Source organism: Trachemys scripta, chromosome 2 (genome assembly GCF_013100865.1).
Source record: "Trachemys scripta elegans isolate TJP31775 chromosome 2, CAS_Tse_1.0, whole genome shotgun sequence".
In the NCBI taxonomy this organism is placed as follows: domain Eukaryota; kingdom Metazoa; phylum Chordata; order Testudines; family Emydidae; genus Trachemys; species Trachemys scripta.
This window is the reverse complement of record NC_048299.1, coordinates 263,033,026-263,059,165: the sequence shown is the minus strand read 5'-3', so window position 1 is coordinate 263,059,165 and position 26,140 is coordinate 263,033,026.

Here is a 26,140-nt window from a genome sequence, read left to right as displayed (position 1 = left end):
CCTGTCACAGATTTAGAATTCAATGTTTGATCTTTCCACTCAGATTTAAGCTGACACACTGGCATCTTCTTGTCTTTTCAGTTAATAAATGTGTCTCTTGTTCTTCTCCTTAAAGGAAAGGTCATTGTTCTTCACTTAGGTAAAGTCATTAAGAAATTAAAAGCTCATCCTCTCAGTTTCTATAACTGAAATGTCACTAAAGGAACGTCTCTTGTTTTCACTGGAGCTGCAGAAAATTAATGCAGGCAATCAGAGACAATAGAGATGAAAAAGACTTCTTAGGCCATCTAACTCATCTCCCCTACCACTGCAGGATTGTTCCCTACAGTATATTTTCTAGCAGTTTCTCCAGGCCAGTTTTAAATGACTCAAACAGTAGGGTTCCCACCACTTTCCTTAGGAAATTATTCCGCAGTGCAAGATTTTAGTGTTAGGAAATTCTCTGTTTAATTTAATCTCATTACTCCTAGTACTAAGTTCTTATACCCCTGTAAGTAAATTTCCTCCAACCAAGGTGATCACTGATTCCCCATGTATTGTGTGATTCTATCAATATGGTAAAAAGTTATTTCCCTGGGTCAGCTCCTTCTTTCCTCCCTAGTTGATCTACACATGGAAAGCCATTATTTAGCATAGTGGACACCACTGTTTAGTTCTCAGGATAAATGACAATGTTGCTTATTGGATAGATCAGTGAAAATAATTAAATTTAAGGGACTTAGTTTAAATTTTACAGTGTTTCTCTTTCAGATGCCAATTGGAGCCCTTAAGTGAGATTAAGTTTGTTGTGGGGAAATAAAAATCTATGCTTGCCATCAGGCTACTGTGTTTTATTTTTTGTTTGTTGTTGTTGTTTTTTTAAACAGAGATTTTTGCAGAAAATGTGTCATCTTATATTAAACTCTATAGTTGCTTTTTCAGCTGAGATTTGTATCTGGAAAACTTTTGGGCTAAGATTTAATATGAAAGTTTTGACACAAGATTCAAGGGTCTATCATTGTCTATAGATAAGTACAAAGAGGATATCCTAATGCCATTCTAACTGATTTGTTTGCCCCCTCTCTCCTTAGGGATCACTGCAGTATTTCCTTTCCCCAATACTTTGGGCCAAAATTTGAGCTGAAATGTAATTTAGACAGCTAGAATGCCTTACACTCTGCCTCATGACTACTTAACTGGTCTAGGATGTTTACTTGATGTGGGGCGAGGCACTATTTTAGTAACTTACCCACACCTCATCATAGCCCTAAGTGTATGTGAGACAAAACCAAGTGTCAAGATCCTGGGAAAGAGAAGAGTTGAAAATATCAAGGGATGATTCTGTTTAGCTCAACGAATAGCATCAAAATGTATAATAGTTGAATTTTCTTTCATTTCAGTAATGTGATATTCTACTGCCGACAGTCTTGTAGTCAGCAGTCCAATCCAATAAACCAATGATATGAACATAAAACTGAGCTAAAGTCAAATAACCATAAAATGAGAGAGAGCTACAAAGGGCCCCAATAAAGCATTATACAGAGCTTTAATGTGGAAAACATCAGGCAGAAAAAAAAAGCCATGAATTCTGCCTCAGTCACAGGTATTTTCCCAATTGTTTCTATTTAGTCCCTTCCCTTGACAATGCGAGCTTGGTTCCTAGAGAGTACAGTGCTCTTTCCAGTCTTCTCAATAGTGAACAAGATCTATTGGACTATGCTACAGGCCTCCAGGGAAGTGATGGAAGCCCCACTGTGACACAAGTGTTTTAAGTGATTCAAGCAATAGGACTTCCAGCATTCCTTGGAGGACAATGTCAGAATAGAAGAGTTCTTAAAAAAAAGTAATGATAGCCAAGCTAAATATTCCATCTTTAAATGTTATCAAATTGGCCCTAGTTATACCTCCTTGCACTACCCTAAGCAATTCCCATTCCTCTATGGAGTTTACTCCCTTCAGTCACATGTGATCTGTTCACCATCAGGAGAATGTAGGGCAGCCCAAAACCAATATGGCTATATTTCCAAATGTGCATGCTAAACTGGGCGCATGCTTTTCACACATTCACATCTTGGACACAGATTCCAGTGCATTTGTATGAACTCTGATTTTCATGCTCAGATACCTATATTCATATGCAAGTCAGGATTTGTACACAAAACAAAGATTGTGCAGGCCAAGAAAATTTATATATCTATTTTAAAAGTGAGTTCTGGTTTTTGAGCCATTATTGGAATCTACTTCTTGCCTCTTTGATATGAAGTTCCACATTTGATGATTGCTGTGAGTCTACTGTTCTATACTGTGATGATGAATATCATCTTGATAGCACATTGCAGGGGGAATGAAGTTTTCCAGTGAAATTCTTTAGACAGACTGCAAAAAACATGTAATACTACTGCCAATAACTGATGGGCTCAGATCCACATCAAGTCTCGCTACAACACCAAAAATATGGGTCTCTCTGGCAATACGACACACAAACATATGGCCATCCTGAAAGGATGAAAATGCATCTTCAAAAAGCTAAGCACAAAAATGAGTAGGAAAGCTGCCTTAGAAAATTCAGTTTGAAAGCACTGCACTAGAATTGCATTGCTTTGTCTGATAAATGTTTTATTACAGGGGCAAACAGTTAGCTGGTATAAATTGGTATTCCATTGCTGCTGATTTACATCAGCAGAGGATCTGTCCCACAGCCCTGTGCTTTTATTTCTAGTACAAACTGGAGTTGGAACACATCAAATTAGGAAATGTGGTAAAAAGTCTTATTTCATAAAGTAATAGAATCGTAGGACTGGAAGGGACCTTGAGAGGTCATCTAGTCCAGTCCCCTGCACTCATGGCAGGACTAAGTATTATCTAGACCAGGGGTCGGCAACCTGCGGCTCCAGAGCCGCATGTGGCTCTTTGGCTGCCCCCTTGCATCTCTTTGGCTGCCCCCTTGTGGGCAGCCGTTTTTTGAGGGGGTGTGAGGTGGAGGCTCTGGCCGGGAGACACTTACCACAGGTGGCTCCTGGCCAGTGGCGCAGCAGGGCTCAGACGCGGCTGGTTGCTGGCATGTCTCTGCATGCCCCTTGGGGGTAGGGGTGCAGCGGGTCCCTGTGCGCTGTCCACACCCGCAAGCACCATCCCCGGCCAATGGGAGCTGTGACGATGGTGTTGGGGGTGGGGGTAGTGCGCGGAGCTACCTCCCTCGCTGCCAGTGGCACACAGAGACAGGCCAGCAGTCAGCCACTTCCAGAAGCGGCGTGGGGCCTGGGCAGGCAGGCAACCTGCTGAGCCCTGTTGCGCTATTAGCTGGGAGCCGCCTGTGGTAAGTGCCTCCCGACCAGAGCCTCCACCTCGCACCCCCTCAAAAAACGGTTGCCTGCAAGGGGGCAGCCAAAAAGCCGCATGCGGCTCTGGAGCTGCAGGTTGCCGCCCCCGGTCTAGATAATACTTAGTCCTGCCATGAGTGCAGGGGACTGGACTAGATGACCTCTCGAGTTCCCTTCCAGTCCTATGATTCTATGCTTATGGACTCTAGAAGAAATAGAGTTCAAGTCTGTGCAACAATTTAAATAACTCTGTTTGGTATTGAGCTGTGATAGGAATGTGATTGTAGATGTTAGAAATCGCATGAACAGATAACAGGAATTCTTGGCAATAAGAACATGCAAAGTAAACTAAAGAACAACGTGTATAAAATCATGATTAGGCCAGCCATAACTTATGAATCAGAATGCTGGCCAATGAGGGAGAGAGAAGAACTACTTCACACTGCCAAAATGAGAATGGTCAGGTGGATGCCAGGTAAGACAAGAGCTGATAAGCCATGCAATGAAACAGTATGAGCCATCGCTAGCAATTTTGAAATCAAGATTGGATGTTTTTTCTAAATGATAAGCTTCTGGTCAAACAGGAATTATTTTGGCAAAGTTCTACAGCCTGTGTTATACAGGAGGTCAGAATACATGAGCACAGTGGTCACTTCTGGCCTTAGAATGCCTATGTCTATGAAATCAAGTCTTTCTGCTCCAAATAATACAGGCTCCTACCTCTTGAGCTGAAGGACTACATTGTCACTAGCCTATACAGACTCCATGCAAAGGAGTAAGGGGGTGTAAGGTGATGCCTTATTCCTTTGGGTGTGGGCTACCTATACTTCAGGTAGCAACCTTGGGGAATGGGGAGAGACAAGCTCTAGACTCCACAGTCACTACTTTCTTCAAGCACAGGTGAGGAGAGGGTTTTGGGACTGACTGGAACTTTGGCATATCTATGCTCGCTGTCTAGTGACATACATTGTGGTGGATGTAGGCCCAGCCCAGTTTACTCCCTCTGCAGAGCTGGGGAAAGACTGGGAGTCAGATTGTGATTTTCTGAGCAGTGTTACCAACATTTTCAATTATATGGCAAGTCTTGCGATCCTGGGTGTTTTTCTTACAAGATGGTGATAAACTAGCCCGCGCTTTATGAAAAACAACAGAGGTGAAGCTGAGGTTAACTGTGAGTCAATACACTTGATAAAATACCCAAATATGAATATCCATTCTGATGTTCTTGAGCCAGATTCTGCTTTCACTTACTCTGGTGTAAACTTGGAAGAACCTCCATTAACTTCACTGGAATTACTTCAGATTTACACCAGTGAATCTGGCCCCACTATTTTAAGTGTAACAGTTTTAATACACTAAATCCCTGCTCTCTGCTCAGTTAGACCAGAGCAACTGGTTGTAGAATATGGATTTACTATTCTAAACAATGAGATGAAGCTAGTAGTCTGGGGGGGAGACAGGGGGAAGCCACAGACAACTATTTTTCCTTCTGAAGAGGTAATCAGGCAGGAGCCAACAATTTGCATATGCAAGCTAATTGGCTAACAATATTCCAAGCCCCAGTATTGTTTCTCTCTGAGAAGGTAAATAATAACATTAAAAAAAAAAATTACACTGTGTAGTTAACCTTGTAATACATTTTTAATGAAGATCAAAATCCCATGGAAAATAATGGGATACCTATGCCATTGATTTCATTAGGATATTACATAGGAAGAATAATAAACCTGGTTTTACAGGCTTGTGTAAGATTCTTAAGGACAAAGTGATAGAGCTGCAGCATTGAATGCAGTTTTGACAATATTTTTACTACAATGAGAACTACATTTATCAAAACCATTGTTATACGTTGTCAGAAATGCTGATAACATTACTGTATTAGTTATTATAAGAGTGTGGCATTCATTATTATCTGTTAAGCTCACAACTGTATATTTAGGTATACATGTTAAACACTGTGCATTAATTTGCTCTTGTATTTAGTTATCAGCAATTAAATCAGACCTTGAAAAGTCTGGAGGCTGATAGGTAATAAGAAAAACTAACCAGCACATATTTTAAGCATGCATGAAGTTTCAGAACAAGATTTTACATAAATATTTGCTGTGTTAATTCTGTCTTAGCTGTTTTGATGTTGTTTTGTCAAAGCACTTTCTGTAACCTGATCAGAAGTGGTTAGGAGAGCTGCATCCTGGCAATCAGGTGGGGAAAAGAACATCACTCAAAGACTGACACTAATAAGCCTCATATTTCAAGTAGCTGCATCAGGAAGAAGAACCTCAGGATAGGCTCTTAATTCAGATTTCAGCCTTTGATTGTATTCAGACTTACATACAAAAATGGGTATTTCCTGGAGACAGAAAGGAAGAAGGGGGAAGGGGAAGGGAGAAAGAGACAGGAAGAAAGAAAGATACAAAAACAAAGGCCTGCATTCTGGCTAGCCCTCTGTAAGGGCACATAAGGAGCAAGGATGGCCAGAACTACAGCCCCTGCATCCAGAAGATTGCAGGATTGCTACCAACATGCTCCAAAAAGGCAGAGAGTAGGCAGGGCCACAACTCCCCTCCTTTGTGTGTCAATGAGCCACATTAGCCATCTGAACTGCATAGTGCATGCTGCACCCCTTATGCACGTGTGGCAGTTTGGATTCTCCTCTATGTACTCTGGGAGGAATACTTCTGGTGCACCCCACGGACTCCAAAGCTTCACACAACCCCCAGTGCAGAGTGGTGCCTAAATGGCCTTATGTAGCCCAGAGTTAATAGAAGCAAAGCCTAGTGGTGGGTAGCAGAAGTCTTTATGAAAAATTTTACTGACAGCCCAAATTTGTGTTTCTCACGTGGATCCCACAATGATTAGGCAGAAGACAGTTAAAGTAACCACATCGCCCTTCCAGTTCTCTTTGATTCACTGTACAGTGCACTGGAGGAAAGAGCTGCAGAGTTGTTCAGTTTCAGAACTACCTGCTTCTCTGAGTGATTTAGTCTGAGCCATCCATTGAATATAATGATGATTATAATCACAGGAGCCTGACGCAGGCTTCTTTGTCCAATCAATGGCTAGGACTTCAGTACTCCATGATTTGAAAGCAAATTATTCCCACCTCTCTGATACAGAATCTTGGCAGGATGGTGTTCATGAAAGAAAACAAACTCATCACATTTAAAGTTTGCAAATGACACAAAAATGGGGGGGAGTGGTAAATAATGAAGGGGACATGTCACTGATTCAGAGAGGTCTGGATCACTTGGTAAGCTGGGAACAAGCAAATAATGTGTGTTTTAATATGGCTAAATGTATACATCTAGGAACAAAGAACATAGGCCTTACTTACACAATGGGGGACTCTCTCCTGGGAAGCAGTGACTCTGACTCTGAAAAAAGATTTCGGGGCCTTGCTAGATAATCAACTAACTGAACACTGATTTGACACAGTTTGACACTGTAGCCAAAAGGGCTAATGCAATTCGGGGGGAGGGATAGCTCAGTGGTTTGAGCATTGGCCTGCTAAACACAGGGTTGTGAGTTTAATCTTTGAGGTGGCCACTTGGGGATCTAGGGCAAAATCAGTACTTGATCCTGCTAGTGAAGGCAGGGGGCTGGACTGGATGACCTTTCAAGGTCCCTTCCAGTTCTAGGAGATGGGATATCTCCATAAATTAAATTAATTCTCAGATGCATAATCAGAGGAATCTTGAGTAGAGGAAAGAGGTAATTTTACATTTGGAACTGGTGAGGCTGCTGCTGAAATATTGTGCCCAGTTCTGGTCTTTCTGAAAGTTTAATTAGTTTCCTCCTAGAGAAATGCATGGCAAGAGTATGATAGGGTTACCTAGGGAGGGGTGGAATCTCCATCCTTAGAGATTTTTAAGGCCCGGCTTGGCAAAGCTGATTTAGTTGGGGTTGATGATTTAGTTGGGGTTGGTCCTGCTTTGAGACGCAGGTTGGACTAGATAACCTCCTGAAGTCTCTTACAACCCTAATCGTCTATGATTCTAAAGGTGTGACTACTGACCCAGGGTGCTTACCAAGGAAGGGAGGTTCTATAGGAGGATAGATGGTATCTGCAGCATAAAGAGAGGAAGTAGAGTTTGGTAAGTGCTAACTTAATGCAGGGATTTTAGGTTTCATGATAAAGATGCTGTGATAGTTCTCTGGGTACCCAGGACTGTGAGTCAGCTTGTTACCCCCCTGCCTCCAGCAAGAAGTGGTGGCTAGCTGTTAGCTCCATCAACCACTCAAGCTCTCTTCTCTGGTCTATGCCAACCCTGTCTCCACCTTGCTGATTAGCAAAAGGTGCACCTCAGTTACTGAGACCCCTGAATTCTTCTGTGATATCCAGCCCAACTCACAGAAATTCCAGCCTCTCTGTCCCCAAGTTTACAGGTTCTACCTTAAATTGCCGCTTCTGTACAACACACAGCACTGGTAATACAACAAAACGGTTTAAGAACAAAAAGAGGTTCCACTACAAATAAGAGAGTGATGGAAATATCTGGTTACAAAATCATAAAGTGTGAACTAGGGCCGACACTTATTAATAGTTACCTTTCCTATCTAATCAAGTAGGTTTCCCCCCCATGCACACACATACAAAGTTGAGCCTATTGCAGAGCAGGCTGGCTTCCCAGGAACCAGGATCCAATCTTTCATAAAACACACCTGCTCAACATGGTGTCTCTTCAGTGAATGGATGAAGAGTGTCTTTTTCCACCCTGTGACATACTGAATCAGTCTTTTGTCTTTATTCACAGACAGGTGATCCCCAGTCTGTTATAATGTTCCCTTTTACCTCTAAGCGGTTTTGATTGTTTGCAGCTGTCTTTGATGGTTTCTATTGACTATTCTGGGATGGGACAAGGGTAGACAATTGAAACTTGCATTATAATCACCAGCTGACCAAAGCACAGTGACAATTCCCTCCTGCTTGAATGGGCCATCACCAAGTCATCTGATTCTGTGGTGACTTTTACTCCAAGACCATAAGGCATAGTTTTCAATATAGTTACATTATTCCTTAAATATTACCCATACAGACATCTCACACTAATTGTGAGTATTGATAAGTTACAAGCTTTCAGTAGAGATCACCCATGCTACTCTTCACAGGTAAATACCATGAAAGTGGTGTATTAGGTGTAGTGAGTTTGTCAGCTCTTAGGCAGCAGTTGCTTGTAAAGAACAGTAAAACGTTTGCCCATTGGCACCAATGGGCATCTGTGTCACAGATTCATAGATATGGCAGCTGGTGCTTCAGAGCTTCTTAGGATAACATTGCTGTCTGCAGGGATCATGCAAACTCAGAAATCAACATGTTGGTTACTAGTTAAACAATGGCCTATGCTCAAGATTACTTTGCATTCATATAAGGGACTATTTGATTTAATTCTACAATAGAAAAGAAACCGGGCTTAACCCTGCTTTGCACAGGAGCAGTGTTGTGCATATACACTCAGTGAAAGAATGATGTGCAGGAGGCAGCAGGGGAACCTGATGCTACTTTAATGAGAGCGGTGCCATGTGGACACTGAGGGCTTGTCTTCACTACGGGGGTAAGTCGACCTAGGTTACACTACTTCAGGTACACGAATAACATATCTGGAGTTGACATAACTTAGATCGATTTACCCCAGTGTCTTCACGGCACTGAGTTGACGGGAGATGCTCTCCGGTCAACTTTCCTTATTCTTCTCGGAGAGCTGGAGTACCAGGTTCGACTGGAGAGCATTCTGCCATCGATTTAGCGGGTCTTCAATTGATCCCTGCTGCATCAGTTGTAGCAGCGTCAATCTCCCCGTAGTGGAGACCAGCCCTGAGTAACTCCTGGCAACTAGGAAGAGTTCATCCCTAAGTAGGAAGCAGTTTGCATTTTAAAGGTTACTCAGACACACCCACCCTCTGTCCACACCCTGATCTTTTCTTGATTCAGCAAAATTCAGTGTAGGGAGCAGATGCACAGGGAGCTGGAGACTTCCTTCCACTCAGCGCAGAGAAATATGCCTGGCTCTTTACTAGATACTACATGATAAAGTTAAGATGGGTAAAAAATTTTGGCCATTTTTTTCAGGGAAAAACATAGTAGATTAGGTGATACCAAAACATTCATCAAATTCCCCAAAAAAAGTTTCCACTGGGAAAGAAATCCCTCCCTCCCCCCCCCCCAAATCAAAATGTTTGGATTTTTTTTTAAAACCAAAACAATTTTGTTTTTAAGTTTTCTTCAATTAAAAAAAAAAAAAAAAACCACTAAAATATATTCAAAATAAAAACCAAACATTTCATTCAACCCCAGACTTCACCCTCCCCACACACACACACTTTCAATTTGCCAAAAATTTTGAAGAAATTTTGGTTTGAGGGGATCAGCCCCAAAATACCCCTCCCATTTTTCAGAATTGCCAAAGGACCAAAAAATCCATTATTCACTGAGCTATAATTTAAGACTGCATTTGGGCTTGGGTGCAACAACGGAATGATCACAGTCAAAACCTTTAGAGGTCTGGGCCCAGTAGAACTTGTGTTTGATGCAGGGGGGAAGAGGAAGGCTTGGAGAGGGTCAGAATAGACCAGATTCTCAGCTAGTGTAGATCAGCATAGCTTCATTTAAGGCAATGGCGTGACACAGATTTACACCCACTGAGGATGTGGCCCACTAGTTCACCACACCATTTTTAAATGTGTGTTTTAGTTTTGATTTTGCATAAAATATGGGAAATGCTATCTACTCCCAGGTCTGGCAATTTCAGTGGTCTTGGATAAGATTCTTCAATTTCCTACCTCAGTTTCCTCATCCATAAAATAAAAATATTTAGTTACTGCCCAGATGAAAAGCACCATGTAAGCGCTTAATGTTATTATGTATATATTGATTTTCATGTGTGCTGATGGAAGGGATTACTCCTGTAACCTTTCAGCCAGTTGGAGTCGGTAGCAACAAGGGCTGGGTTCAATATCTAGGGGTTGCTTTTGAACAATGCAACAGAGAACCAGCTCAAGCCCCCACACAGTAAACTGGGACAATTACAAATCACCCCCTGGGTGTCTCTAAGAGGCCATACTTCCCTTCTTGCAAGCACAGAGTCTGGGCATAGAAAACAAACCTTTAATAAAAAGGGGGAAAGTAACCCAGCATTAACTTGGGGGAACAGTGCAAGCAGCATTCATAAGCAGAAAACCATGAGCAAAACCCACATCCCAAAGTATGTTGGGCAGTGTCCTTTTGCCTCGGGTACTTAAGTCCAATGACCAAAAGCTCCTTTAACGTGCCCCTCCCTTCTCTCTTCACTGCACCCCACTCACAGTTGTCATCTGTAATCAGTGAAGACCCAGAGTTAAGAGGTATATCTGCATAAGCTCACCTCCTACCCTGCTGTCAGGGGCATTTGGGGGCAACAAGACAGAAAAAGGCAGCTTGTTTGCTCCATTGTCTGGGCACTTGCTCCAGCACCAACTGCTCTGCTAGCCACCCTACCAGCTGCTTCCTACTCCACTCTGCACCCTCTAGGCTGTCTTGAGATCTCACTATTTAACACAGCTCCTACTGATTTTAGCTGTGAGTGGTAGAACCTCACTGCTAGGGCAGGCTAGGTGGTCTCATGCATTAAAGATACTGTCCTAAAGCAGGTTTAATATTTACACCTAGTTATCAGTGATTTCAGCTGTATTGGTCTACGAGAAAGCACTCTCAATGGAGTATTTATCAGCTCTGTTATTACATAGTGAAGAGAGCAAGGACTAAATAGCATCTAGACCACTTAAGGCAAGACCTACCACAAATCTCCTTCTCCCCCTTAACTGTACTAGCTGTTGGCACCTCTGACCCCTGCCTAGCGAGTGCAGTTTTGTTGAGGGTGAGTCACTCAATCAGGGTATGCCAAGCACAGTTCTGATGCCCTTGATTCACATAACAAGGATAACAACCCTTTATTACCCCTTTACTGCCCCAATAACAAAGTGACTTGTGATCCAACACCAGCCAAAAGTCATCATTTGGGCAAAGCATTCCCATCATGCTGTGCACATAGGCATAGTTGGTATGTCTATGCAAACAAGGTTGGTTTATGAAGACTTCTTCCCCAGCTCATCACTAGATGTCAGGGAAGAGCTCATTCAGACACTGCTTACACTCAAAATATGCAATGGCAAAGAGTTGGGTACAAAGAAAGCAAGTGCTTATGATCTGATGGACTTTAATGGATAAGAATTCACTGTGCACAAGTTAATTACACCAGCTACAGTGTTGGGATGCCATTATAGAAGATCTTTGCAAATAACTTTATTTCTCCAAATGTAATTACGCTCTATACGTACTAACACAATAATCCCATGTACTTATGTTTTTTCATTAAAGGGTCTTAAAGCACTTTACAATTAATTAATTGGCACAGCCTCCTTGTGCAGCAAGAACTATATTTGTACTATATTTGTGACACTGAGACAGAAAGTGTTATGCAACTTACAGGCCAAATGACCCAAATTCTACCTTTAAAGACATATTAGAAAAGTATGTAAATGGTAATCATGGCTATCCCCTATCAATAGCAAACAAAGCCATGTTAGATAGACTAGAGCTTTGAAATGCAGCTCTGTATTGTTAGAGAATTGGAAGTAAATACTAACTGTATTTGTTTACTTATATCTTGTTAGATGTTACACATGTAACCAGACAGTTCCTGTCTGTTACTATATTCTATTGATTCAGAGATCAAAGGGGAATATTAATATTTAGATGATATCATTGTCTATATTTCTCTTGGAAGTTTGTAGTAAACTGTCTATGAACTGTTTAATGGATAATTACACTTTATGCTGATGAATGCAACTAAATATGTGAGTATACATAGAAAATAGGAGGTTTTACTTCAAAGCCACTATTGATATTATCTATTCTTCAGCCAAGGAATACCTATCAATAGCCTGCCAGAAATCTATAAAAGAACTCTAAGGCCCTGCTCCTGTTATCTCAGATCTGCTTAAGCTTGGAATGGGGAAGCTCAAGTTGCAAGACTGAGGTCTCCAGCTCCAGTCTGGATTACCCTGCTAATTCTCATGTAAGAATTCAAACAAACTCTATATATGGACTGCCTATTTAAACTATAACTTGAAGAACTGATTCTGGAAAGAACTTTTTGCAACTAAGCAGCTCACCATATCTATTATAAAACTGACCTAAGAACCCTATTCACATCTGTTTGTATAATGATCTTTTGACCACAATGCTCTCTCTTTTTATAACATAAATAAATATCAGTTTAGTTAATAAGAATTGGTTGTAAGTGTGTATGTGGGGAAGATCTGAAATATTCATTGACTTGGTGGGTAATGTGTCTGATCTCTTGGGATTAATAGAGTTTTTTATATGATGAACAAGTGTTTCAGTACTCCTCATCATATTTGACTTGGTTGTCTGGGTGGGAGCCCATGGCTGGTTTGCTTTAAGGGAGCTGTGTTTTTGGTTTCTGGGTAACCAGTAAGGTATAGTAGAAGCTGTTTTATTTCTGGTTTAGTAAATCTAATTATTAGAATAAACACCAGTTTTGGGGATTGTCTTCCCTATTCATTGAAGTTTGCCCTGATTAAGCATTCTTGGTGTGGTCCTACCAGGCACCAACAGTCACAGTATTATACCCACATTATGTATGGAGAAACTAAGGTACAGAGACATCAAGTGACTTACCTGCTGTCATGATCAGCAACACAGATTTGGCAACAGAAGCCAGGAATCCTGACTCATACGCCCCTGCTCTAGTTCTAACCACTACACAATGACACTCCTTACCCATTACATAGCATTATCAATAATATGAACAATTGTGGAATAAAGCATCTCTTCTTTTTAGGCAGCTTTGCTGATAGAGACCTGACGCGCGCGCGTGTGTGTGTGTGTGTGTAGCTCCTTCCTCCTGGATTTCCAGCCACAAAGAAAAGTGTGTCCTTGTATCAGTTCACATTCTCTGCTTTTCAGGGCCATGAGGATATGGTACAATTACCATTAAGACAGACAATGCTCATGAGCAATGTCTGCTAAATAAAGACTGATACTTTCCGTCACAGCCACTAACACTAGCGTGAGACAAAACCCCAGCCAACATTAGGTGTAAAGCATGCAGTGAGGATCAGCTGAATTGCTTGGATTCCCAGTATTTACAGCTGTAATGAACTTGGGATGCCCTGCAGTAGAGAAACCAGTTTTACGTAAATACATTTCAAACTGTGTTCTGCTTTAAAGCCACGGGGCCAGTGTCTGCCCTCAGTCACACTTATGCAAGCCCAATCTTCCCCACAGGAGTGGGGCTGCCATGGTGTGCTGAACTCACCCACTTGTGCTCAGGTTTTACAGCTGGTCTCCAGCCACTAGATAATTTACATGTGTATACTGGCTTCAACAGGGTGACTGAAAAATGAAGGGATGGCCTTAATAGTAAGTTTGGGCTTTGAGTTAAAGTGAACGTTGGGTAAATCAATACAAATATACTGAGAACTGCACCTAAAATACACCAGGATTTTTTATTTGGGCTTCCCTCATCTGTAAAGGTGAGACTAAGCCATATCCTCCCTGCCTTCCATCTTTTGTGGTTTTTTCCTTGGTCTTTCTTTGCCTAGGAGTAGCATGGAAGCTCTTCCAATGAGATCCCCATCTTTCTGTCCAATGCCTGATAATCTGTTCACCCCATTTTGTCCCTGGTACTGAAACCCGCCTTTTTGAGTATGTAGTTTGATTTGCCAAGCAGAACCAGTGCCCGTTGTGGTTTACTCTGTCTATACTAGGGCTTTGCTGACAGCCCTTGCAATACTTGGTGCTTTTCTTAAAGTCCCCAGCTTATGGGGACAAGTCATTACCTGAGAATTTCACCTCTCTCTCTCTCTTTTTTTTTTCTTTTTAAAAAAAGAGTAGGATTCTAGCCTTGTTGGGTTACCTTGAGAATATGAAGTAAGTGTAACCTAGAGGTTCAGAAACCCAGAAGACAAGTTAAAAAAATCCAATATTTATTTATTTTAAATATTACAATATTTTGGGCCTTCCTCCTGACTTCTGAATGCCTGGGTTGGCAATTCTGAGCTATACCATCAGTTGGCCACGAATAGTTGGAATTGGGGCAAATCCCTGTATAGACAAAGCTTAAGGGAACGGAGTATACTTTTTTTTTTGAAACTGGGAACGGGAGTCTGGCTTGTACTGTGTCCTGACTTTACTTTGGGGATTAAAAGCTGATCCCTTCATGAGGCTCAAAAACTGGATTAGTATTTATTCAGCCTGGGGAATTTAGATCTCTAATTGCAGAGGATTTGGCATAATCTGAGTTGGAACTTTACTAAATTAACAGTTGGGAAAGTTGAAAGTAAAACTAAAGTTCCCATCTGATGTGCAGCATTGCTTACTGAGATTAGCTGTTATTAATGAAAGCTACATACCAAATGCTATACAAATTTTAAGTCTAGGAGAAAGAATAGAGTTTTACTTACAAAATAATGCTTTCTATTTAGAGATTTTTGAGCCTTATATTAAGAACTTAAAAGTAACTGATGAGGAAAACCTCTAAACTTGCTTCCTGTGTGGATAAAGTTGAGAAGCAAACAACACATTTGCAGTGGAAAATTGCAATTATTCACACAATCAGCTCTCTACCAGCCTTCTTCCCAACTCTGTATTCTAAGTTGTTGAGCCCGATTTTTTTGGCATATCTTTAGGGCTAATTTGTGTTGAGAATGGATGACAGGGGATGGATCACTCAATAATTGCCCTGTTCTGTTCATTGCCTTCAAAGCATCCGGCACCAGCCACTATCAGAAGACAGGATACTGGGCTAAATGGATCAGTGGCCTGACCCTGTATGGCCGTTCTTATGTTCAAGGCATAGCAAGTGGCGTACAGCCATCCCACCAGCAGAGGAGCCTCAGAAAGCATCATGCCTCAGATAGGCACAGTGTCTATTGGAGTCCACAGGGAGTGTGGCTGGTGTGCCACCCTTGATCTATGAATACATGCTAAGCCCACCAACATGGGGTCAGTTCCGGTGGCCTACTAGCAGTAGATTTGGAATCCTTGCACTCAGGGGAATACAAGTACTGCGACTGTGCACATGCAAGAAGTGAGGGAAATCTTCCTGCACCTTCTTCCCCAAATCTTTGCACATGGTCCTACAATTACCAGAGAAAATTCTCCAGTCTCTACATTGTATTTCTGACCTCTATTCTGAATAAGTAAAAATTTCTCCACCCTGAGCTGGACGCTGCAGACCCTGAGCATGCTCAGTGAGAACTTGGGATTTCTAAAATGGTGGCCCTAGCAAAGAGCCAAGTATATGTGTGTAGACCAGTAGAATCACAGCTCTGAGGTAAATGACAACAGTGAGCATGTGCAAGATTGGTGGCTACTGAGCATGTGCAATAAGGGATCCTGTTGGGTTCTGGGAGGTGGGTAGGTGCAAGCCCACCTATGATTTAAGGCCCCTCTCCCAGCCTATGAGGAGGATTCACTGAGCCCAGGCCTCAAATAAATATGGGGGACAACAAAAGAAAAAATGGACAGGTGTGAGGGTCAAAAGCCGGGAACCTGAAGGGGACACCATGCAGTAAGGGGTGACAGAGAAGTCGTTTAGCTGAGCCGCTAGCTGGTCAGAGCCCAATCATACCAGTCACAACTTGTTTTAAAGATCAGAGCTTTCAATCAGAATTCAATCAGTTAAGACTGGGCATGTGTGAGTGAGGGAATTGCTTCTAAGAATAGATATATTAAGAAAGGTAATATTAAGAATAGGTATATTAAGAGAGAGCTACAATGTAGCATAAAAGGCCAGCTGCCAGCAACAGTTTCGGAGTCCGGAGTCTGCGTCTGAGAGAGAGAAAGGCATTCAGACAGAGCCAGGAAGCCAGCAGAAGACGACAAAGAAAACGAGTGCTGCAGAGTGGGGGGAAAAGCTGGAGTGGAGTGGAGCTGACTGACAGGAACTGAACAGTAACAGCAATTTTTAAAAGGAAACATCAATGGATTTATAGAGCAAGCGTGATATTCTTTGAATTATCATTTAGTATAAATATACAATCATATACAGGGTTAGTGTGTGTGTGTGTGAGATGATAAGAATGCATAAAATTCTGGCACTAATTGCAAAATATCTATGTAAACTTTAAAGCAATTTAAGATCAGCTGTCAGCAATTTGTTGCAAACTGGCCACTTGCAAGAAATTGCTTCGCTTAGAATCATTTAAACTATATGCTATTGTAGTCTGAATGCTCTTTATCATGCAATAAGGGATTTGTGTCTCAGGGATTTTGTGCCTTGTTTGGATTTTTAGAACATATTATAGTAGGGATTATAAATTACATAAATAAAAAGATACTTTGTTTTGGAAAGAATACTGCCTGTGTCAATTACTTTATGGGAAGGTTATATCCATGTCCTTTAATGTTTTCTTAGCAACCCCAGGAACTCATACCTTGGGAAGAACAGACCAAGGGCATAATAGACAGTTATTATAGTGGTGTCCCAAAATTCATTTTTCACAGTAGCACTCTTGGATCCACTGTTGAGCTTTTATTGTGTATAAAGCATTTGATGTGGCCTTCAGTAAAGTTTCTGCCTCTGAACGTTCTACTCCTGCAAAGATCCTCCAACCCATCTTAACACCATCACTCATTTACATAATCTTCTTACATTAAATTATATTTACTTGCAGCATGGGCAGCCAGGATTTTTAACCCTCCCTTTCCCATCCCCCACCCACAGCCACATGAAACTGCCTGGAAACACTAGGCTCCAGCAGCAGCCCAACATGAAGTCCCTACATGGCCTCCAGCAGCAGGGCTCAAAGGGATGGATTTCCAGCCCAGGGACCCTGCATTTAGCAGCTGGGACCAGTTCCTCATAATCCCTTGCTTCTTCCTACCTCAACTCTTTCATAGGCAGACTTTCCAAGACTCTGATTCTCCCCCTCTGGAAGTCCAACTTCCTAAGCAGCTTCCTGCTAGTAGAGTGTCTCCTCAGTAGTCTCTCTGGCTGTGTCAAGGCTGCTTCCCCACTCTGAACTTTAGGGTACAAATGTGGGGGCCTGCATGAAAACTTCTAAGCTTAACTACCAGCTTAGATCTGGTCCTCTGCCACCATTCCCAAAAGCTAATTCCCTTCCCTGGGTAGCCTTGAGAGACTCTTCACCAATTCCCTGGTGAATACAGATCCAAACCCCTTGGGTCTTAAAACAAGCAAAAATCAATCAGGTTCTTAAAAAGAAGGCTTTTAATTAAAGAAAAAGGTAAAAATCCTCTCTGTAAAATCAGGATGGAAAATAACTTTACAGGGTAATCAAACTTAAAGAGTTCAGAGGACCCCCCTCTAGCCTTAGGTTCAAAGTACAGCAAACAGAGATAAAAACTCTAGCAAAAGGTACATTTACAAGTTGAGAAAACAAAGGTAAACTAACACGCCTTCCCTGGCTGTTTACTTACAAGTTTGAAATATGAGAGACTTGTTCAGAAAGATTCGGAGAACCTGGATTGATGTCTGGTCCCTCTCAGTCCCAAGAGGGGACAACTTCCCAAACAAAGAGCACAAAAAAAAGCCTTTCCCCCTCCCCCCGCCCAGATTTGAAAGTATCTTGTCCCCTTATTGGTCCTTTGGGTCAGGTGTCAGCCAGGTTACCTGAGCTTCTTAACCCTTTACAGGGAAAAGGATTTTGGAGTCTCTGGCCAGGAGGGATTTTATCGTAATGTACACAGGAGAGCTGTTACCCTTCCCTTTATAGTTATGACAGGCAGCTACCCCACTCCTCTGCCCTGCAGCCATTTTATCCCCCAGCTGTTGCTGGCCTAGCAATTAGCCACAGCTGAGGAGAAAGCAGGTCTACCTGTTAACACCTTAGGGGCCATGGCAGAATGGGGTATATACACCCCATGACACCAGTCCATTGTTGCTACTCCTTGTTGCACCTTTGTCCATATTCTAGATTGTGGATCTTCAGGATAGGGATAATTTCTTCTTCTGTGTTTGTACAACACCTAGCAAACCAAGGCCCTGATCCTGAACGGAGCTCCGGATGTTATCATAATTCAAGTCATTGATACTATAATACATTCAGGCAAAAATTACGTGAAGTACCTACGATCCCCTATAATGAGACACTTCCATGCCTTTCTTTATTAAGTTTTCAGTATTTGGTCTTATTCTCTTTTTGGGGGGGACAGCTCATGAATAGGTGGGCGATGGGGGTTAGTGGCTGTTAACACTGCGCATAACTTATCACTTTATTAATCCAAAAAGGGTCAAAAGGGAATGAAGAAACACCCAGTCATTTTCTACACCTCTGTTCTGATGTGATAAAGAGACTGCAACTGACATCTTTAGGTTGTACATAGTAAAGTCAGAGATTCAAGAATGACATTCCCTTTTCTTGGCAAGACTGTTTGCCCTTGGAGCTCCAGCAGCAGCCTAAACAATTCCAGAAGTGCCCCGAGAACTTTTCATAGACTTTAATGTCAGAAGGGACCATCGTGATCATCTAGTCTGACCTTCGGCACATTGCAGGCCGCAGAACCCCACCCACCAACTCCTGTAATAGACCCCCTAACTACTGGCTGAGGGTATGTCTACACTACCCGCCGGATCGGTGGCCAGTGATCGATCAGCAGGGGTCGATTTATTGCGTCTAGTCTAGACACGATAAATCAATCCCTGAGCACTCTCCCATCGACTCCTGTACTCCACCGCCACGAGAGGTGCAGCCGGAATCGATGGGGGAGCGGCAGCACGACTCACCGCGGTGAAGACATCACGGTAAGTCGATTTAAGTACATGGACTTCAGCTACGTTGGGCTTTATTTTTAGGTCTCTTATACCAAAGCAGTGACCAAATGTCAAATGAATATATTGAATGTACCTTTGGTTTTAGTTTTACTTATTGTAATTAGTATAGGGCAGGGTAGGCAACCTATGGCACGCATGCCAAAGGCGGCACGCGAGCTGATTTTCAGTGGCACTCACACTGCCCAGGTCCTGGCCACCGGTCTGGGGGGCTCTGCATTTTAATTTAATTTTAAATGAAGCTTCTTAAACATTTTAAAAACCTTATTTACTTTACATACAACAATAGTTTAGTTATATAATATAGACTTATAGAGAGAGACCTTCTAAAAATGTTAAAATGTATGACTGGCATGCAAATACTTAAATTAGAGTAAATAAATGAAGACTAGGCACACCACTTCTGAGAGGTTGCCGAACCCTGGTATAGGGTTCCCCACACATACAAAAAAAGGTTACTTCATAAAAGGAAATAACGGAGAGAACCAAATGGTTATATTTAATATAAATATGAAATTTTAGAGGTTAAACGTCAGACATGACACGGTGAATGGCTGTTGGTGAATGATGAACAGTTTTTTGTGGCTAACTCATTGATGGAATCTTCAACAGTAACAATACATTCAGGAATATTCCCCTTACTCCTTACCTGCAATGAAAAGTTAAGAATGGGTGAAGGCAGAATAAGCCTCTCACTGCATTCTTTGATTTGTATAAAGCAATTGCACATCTAAAATATGGAGATCATTAATACCTTGTGAAATAGAGGCTGCAGATCAAACCTGAGACCTTATTGAAAGTGTAGGGGTAATCATCTTTCCACTGATTTATGGCACAATCTTCAACAGCTATTGATAAGATTCACAATAAAACTAGTCAAAACTAGCATGGTTTGGAGTTTTGTCATATTATAAACCCAAATCTTAATTACTAATAAATATTAGTATCATAGTAGACCCTAGAGATCCCAGTGGAGATTGGGATTCCAAATTCCCAATTTTTACAGGGACAGTACAAACACTAAGTGACAGAGAGAACCCAAAAGCTTACAATCTAAATAGACAAAACAGAAATTGGATTGAAGAGAAACATAAGCAAAGAAAAGAGGGAGCTAGTGAAATTCACACAACAGGTCAGTGACAAAACCAGGATTAGAACTCAGCTCTCCTGATGCATAGCCCTTTGCCTTATGCACTGGTCCATATACCAGTGTTGCTGATGACTCAGGGAGTCTTGGCCTGGACCTGAAGCCAAGAGAACTTCACCTTCAAATTTTTAGTTCAGTGTAACCCAAACTCACCTGCCCATACATTCCCCTCCCCATTCAAACCCTTAGTAATCCTCCAGGTGGTCATGAAGAGAGATTGTGAACACAGGAAAGACCTGCCTCCAGCCTGTCTCTGACACCAGCTGTTTGGGTTTGTGAGCCTCCAGCTCCCAAGAGGTGAGGCTGAGGAGTCAAGTAGGAGGAGCTACCATAGCCAGGACATGGGCAGCCAGCTGTAGAGTCAGCTGGGTCAGGGTACCAGGAAGTCAGAAGCAGGAGACAAACTGGAGATTGGAACCAATCAGGAGAAAAACCTGGATGTTTGCAACTACAAGTCAGATGCTAGGAAATCAACCCAGAGGAGCACCTGACACCAAGCTGTTCAGACAGCTTCCTGTTACTACTGCTGGCTTATGTAAAGTCAATGGGCTAATCAGCTGCTTTGGGACTCTGCTAGTCAGACTTCAGGGGTGGAGCCTCATACTGGGGCTGGGCTTATAGGTTCCAGGGAAGCTATGGCTTCCAGGTGGATGGTTAGCCTATAGCTGCTTCTATGAATGCCCCCCAGGCCTGGGTTCAACAGAGCTACTAGTCCCCTAAGAGCCCAGAAGTAGAGCTCCAGGATTCCCTCACTAATCTGTAAGAAGTAGCAATTAGTAGAACAGGAGTTTGCCAGGACATGTTTAGAGGCCTTTCCTGACTCTGCCCTTCCTTCTTCAACCCTTCCACCACCTGCCTTGTTCTCCAATGGAAAAAAAAATATGGAGATATACCTCTCTCTTAGAGCTGGAAGGGATCCTGAAAGGTCATCAAGTCTAGCTCCCTGCCTTCACTAGCAGGACCAAGCACTGATTTTACCCTAGATGGCCCCCTCAGGGATTGAACTCACAACCCTTGGTTTAAGCAGGCCAGTGCCCAAACCACTGAGCTAGCCTTCCCCCCTGCTTAGCTGCACCTCCTTCCCACAGACATTTTTATATTCTCCCAACACTGTCCCACCATTCCTGAACAGATCCATAAAGCTACTGTCCACTCTCCCTTTCTCAAGACTCACTTTTGCCTCAGTGCATACATGAAATTAGACAACATACGATGGATAGGAGGCTGAGGGGCAGCTGATGATTATGTACATATTGATGTAACACAAAAATAGAGTTTCTATCTGTGTATCTATTTTGATTGTCCACTCTTCTCCCAGCCCTTCAGTTATTGCTGAGCATCGGTGCAAGGACTGCATCTGTTTGTGTTGAGCCTGGTAAAAGGTGGTATGTAGGGCTAGTATAATAAAAATGATAATAAATATGTCCTGAGTTTGGCTTTAATATGCTGAAGGAGTAAGGGTCCCTTCCAGTTCTAGGAGATGGGATATCTCCATTAATTATTAATTAATTATAAGGGGCCTGATCCTGCAGTCCTCAGACAGGCAATGCCTGTCTACAGTGGGGATTTTGCCTGCACAAGGAATTCAGAAATTGGGAAGTCTAACTTGCTTTTCATCTTAAGGAAACAAAGAGCCATTTGATCAATATGCAGCTGGTGTGTGTGAGCATTTTTTGGTCTTGGCAACATAGGGGCTTATCTCACAGTCTGTATGCAACCCACACTCCAATCAACCTCAGTGGGAGTTTCACCAGCACAAGGACTACAAAACACTACATACAATTTTGAAGCTTTCCAGGCATGTGAGCATCTTTTAAGTTTTTTGAAGATTATTGGGGCATGTTTAATGCAGATGGCAAGAAAAGGTTTTTTAATGGACAGAATCAACAGTGAATTGACTGATGGTGACAAGTAACAATGAATAAGCAAAACATACTCTAATGAAGGAACCACTGAAAATGAGGTTCAAAAGTTTGCAGTACTCATAGGTTTTGTATATGCTAGTTAAAAACACCACGTGACAGAGCTAAGATCATCTGGACCAAAAGGGACAGAAGTACACTGCACAGACAGATTGGTCAGGGCAAAACATGCAGATTGGATCAGTTAAGTTTTGCAAGTACTCAGACTGCGCTCTGGTGTAAGACTTTACACATTGTGTCAACTAAAATAGAGTTAAGTGTTTTTAAATGCTGGGAGCAAGATTTATTCTAATCCTCCAAAAATGAATCTACTTGCTGGGATCTCTGTGGAATCAAGGTTGAGTAGTTAGTATGTGAGAGTGTCAAATACTTTTAACTTTCACTATTTAGAAAAAAAAATATTACCATCAACTCATAAAGATGCATGCAATAAATAAAATATTTAGTCAGCTGAACTAAGATGTATATATTTTATTTTTATCTATAGCATATATCAATTATATATTCATTGCATAATAGAGAGGTGCTAATCTCTTGCACAGATAAGGGTGAAACAAGCCTCCAGTTATAAACCCATTTTGACTCCTCTCCCCAGCTTTGTCAAAACTAAATTAATCCACCTGCAGTCTGGCAGGCTTGATCTAAAGGTAGAATTTTCCTAAGATGTTTTGAAGCAAAGCAGAATAGACATTTGGGAGATAGATATAAGAGGAAAAAACAAATGGGACCAATTCACTGGTGCCCATGTAACTTGTGTAACCATGTACACAAGTGCACACAGTGGAGTCTGCCCTACCAGACCAGAAGCTGGAGTTCTGCTCTCTGAATCCACAGATCCCATGAGATCCATGAATATCTGAGAATCTGAAGGTTGCAAGGGGTAACAGAGCAGCAACAGTAGATATCCATCAGGGATCTGTGGAAATTCATACATATACAATGGTGATAAACAACATTCAGAACCTAGAAATGGGAAATAGTTTTGAGCTGATTCGGGGGTTAACTTTTTTAAGCAATTTCACTCACTACTGATAATCTGCTATTTCTGCAGAATTAAGGCAAGTCTTGTTTTTGTTGTTAAGGGTATGGTAGCAACAATGACATAAATCTTAATATTTGTCAACAGAGACTACATGGACAGTGTGACTGGGTGTACCAGGCTCTCGTGGCAACCTAATGGAGGCCCTGCTGCTCTGCTGCATCCCACCCCAAAAAACAGTTAAAAGAGTTATTGGTGAAGAAAAGAGCAGCCATTTTGGAATCTGGTTGTCCAGCAGCCAGAAGGGCTGGGGACCAGCAACAGCCAAACAAGGCCCAGCAGGTTGAAATAAAAAGGCTTTGCCTGCGGACAGCAAGTAATTTCCTAGCTGGAGCCAACGAAGTGCCAATTACTGGCCACTATTGGTGGCAAGGATTAAGAAGGAACCCTGCTGATTCAATCCCAGAGAGGGAATTTAATCCAGAAAGGGGAAGACCCTATCTTGTTTATAATTGGCCCTGAAGGGCAAGGAACTGTTTCTAATGTTTTTTCTTTGAGTTTGTTATACCCTGGAAGAGATGAGTGCAACCCACCACAGGTAGTCACTAGTTCTTGTTAGTCAGCTCTCTGCACATAACCACAGTGTGCATGGGTCAGCCAGTTTGGACAGAGTTAAAATCAGTCAGCTGTTCTCCAGAAATGAACACAACCAAATCCCTGCTTATTTTTTGGGGTTCAAAACAGTTTGGTTCATTTTTATTTATTTCAGCCTGCTGGGCCTATTTCCTTCATGGTTGTAATAGGAAGACCTTTTTGTGAGGCTGTGTCTAACCTACTCAGAACCAGGAAGTGCTGGAAAGATCAGGCTTTTAGTGAGATTAGGAAATCTTGTTATAATTTTGACTGTAGTAGTCAAGCAGTGAGCAACATTAAACTGGATTCTTTATTCAAATAAACCATAGAAGGCAAGAGATTAAACTTTTGTTTCACTCTTTCTTCTCTTTCTATCTACTTGCCTAGGTATTTATGGCCTTCATTGCTGTATCTGAGAACATCCTGCCTTATTTCCTAAAACCCTTCCAGTGTTCTTAAGTATATACTGAATTTATGAACTATAGCTGTATTCAGCTAGTATTAGATACAACAGTCTTCCATCCCAATCTCCAAAACAAAATGACTTGAATAAATAAGTCCAGATCAGGGCCGGCTCCAGGATCCAGACGAGAAAGCACGTGCCTGGGGCGGCACATTGTAAGGGGCAGCATTCCGGCCAATCTCGGGGTGGCACATTCCGGCCACCCTGCCGTGGTTCTTTTTTTTTTTTGCTTTGGCAGCCCTGCAGGGGCACGGACCCCGGCCTGGGGGGACGGGGGGACGGAAGGGCAGGAACTAGCGATCCCCGCCACTCACCGTGCCGCCGGGCTCCCCGGGATGCGCCACTCCCCGCCACCTGCACCAGCCTCCACCTCCCGCGCCGCTCTGAGCCCGGCCCAGCCGAGCTGCCTTTAAAGAAGTGGCTGAGCCAGCACCTCCTGCAGCTCCCTGGGGCTCCGCCTGCCCAGCCAGGAGAAGCACCCCAAGGCCGGAGGAGGGAGCCCCTCTCGCCCGGCTGCGAGGCGCCGCCCTGGCACCCTTCACCCCCCTGCAAGCCACCTTGACCACCCTCCTCGCACTCCCTGCGGCTGCCATTTTTTATTTTTCTTTTGCTTCAGCAGTCCGGCCACCCTTTATATATATATATATATATATATATATATTTTTTTTTTTTGCTTGGGGTGCAAAAAAGCTAGAGCTGGCCCTGGTCCAGATAAGTACCTCAGAATCTTTTCAGGTTCACCCAGCCACAACCTCCCCCTGCCCCGATTTTTTATAAATTAACCAACTGAAACTCAGTTTTGATAAACAGTTAGGAACTAAATATAGCACACAGTGAACAATTTAAACAATTAAATATGAGGCATGAGCCAGTAAGCAAGTCATGGTGTGTTGCCTCCATCTCCATTGCTTGACAGAACACAACAAAAACTTGAGTGTTGGGGTACATCAAGAAATTGAATGCTGAAAGACCAGGAAGTGCCTTGGTATAACAAGTAGTTCTCTGTCCAAGACACTTGTATGTAGCAGGGTTTTATTCAGAGGGAAGATAAGAAAACAGAGATAAGCAGGATTTCATCCCTCTGCTTGGCAGGCTGGAGTCCATCACTGCAGCAAATTGGAAGATGGATGTCAAATAATGCTAACAATTACTTGTGAGAAATGATGGAAAAATTGCAGACAAATAATCTATGATTGCTGAGCATTTTTTTCATATATATATATATAACAGATCATCTGTCAGTCAGATGCATCTCATTCCCCGCATGGCTGTACCATTTATTCTGGTAACATATCTTTCAGCCTTACCGCTGAACCTTTCGTACTGACTTTGAATACTCTAAGCATCTGTATGCAGAGACAAGAACTACACACTGAATCCCTCACTTTACAACACAGAGCCACTGGACAGCAGAGGTTTAAAACTCACTGAAGGAACAACCTAAAGCTGCAGCAGAGATCTTAAATAATATGATGGTGCAGTGCAGAGGATGGAATGTAAAGCTGCCTCATTGAAAGCAGACTCCTGACATGTATAAATATAAAAGCTGATGCTTCATACACCCCTCAAAAGGAAAGTTTTTTCCTAGCCTGGGGAGTCATAAACAGGTGTTGGGGATTGCAATCACACTCCCTCCCCATCATATTGCTAAATGGTAGGGGACTAAGGCCTGGTCTACACTAGGCGTTTATGTCGAAGTTAGCGCCGTTACATCGAATTAACCCTGCACCCGTCCACACCGCGAAGGTATTTAGTTCGACATAGAGGTCTCTTTAATTCGACTTCTGTACTCCTCCCCGACGAGGGGAGTAGCGCTAAATTCGACATGGCCATGTCGAATTAGGCTAGGTGTGGATGGAAATCGACGCTAATAGCTCCAGGAGCTATCCCACAGTGCACCACT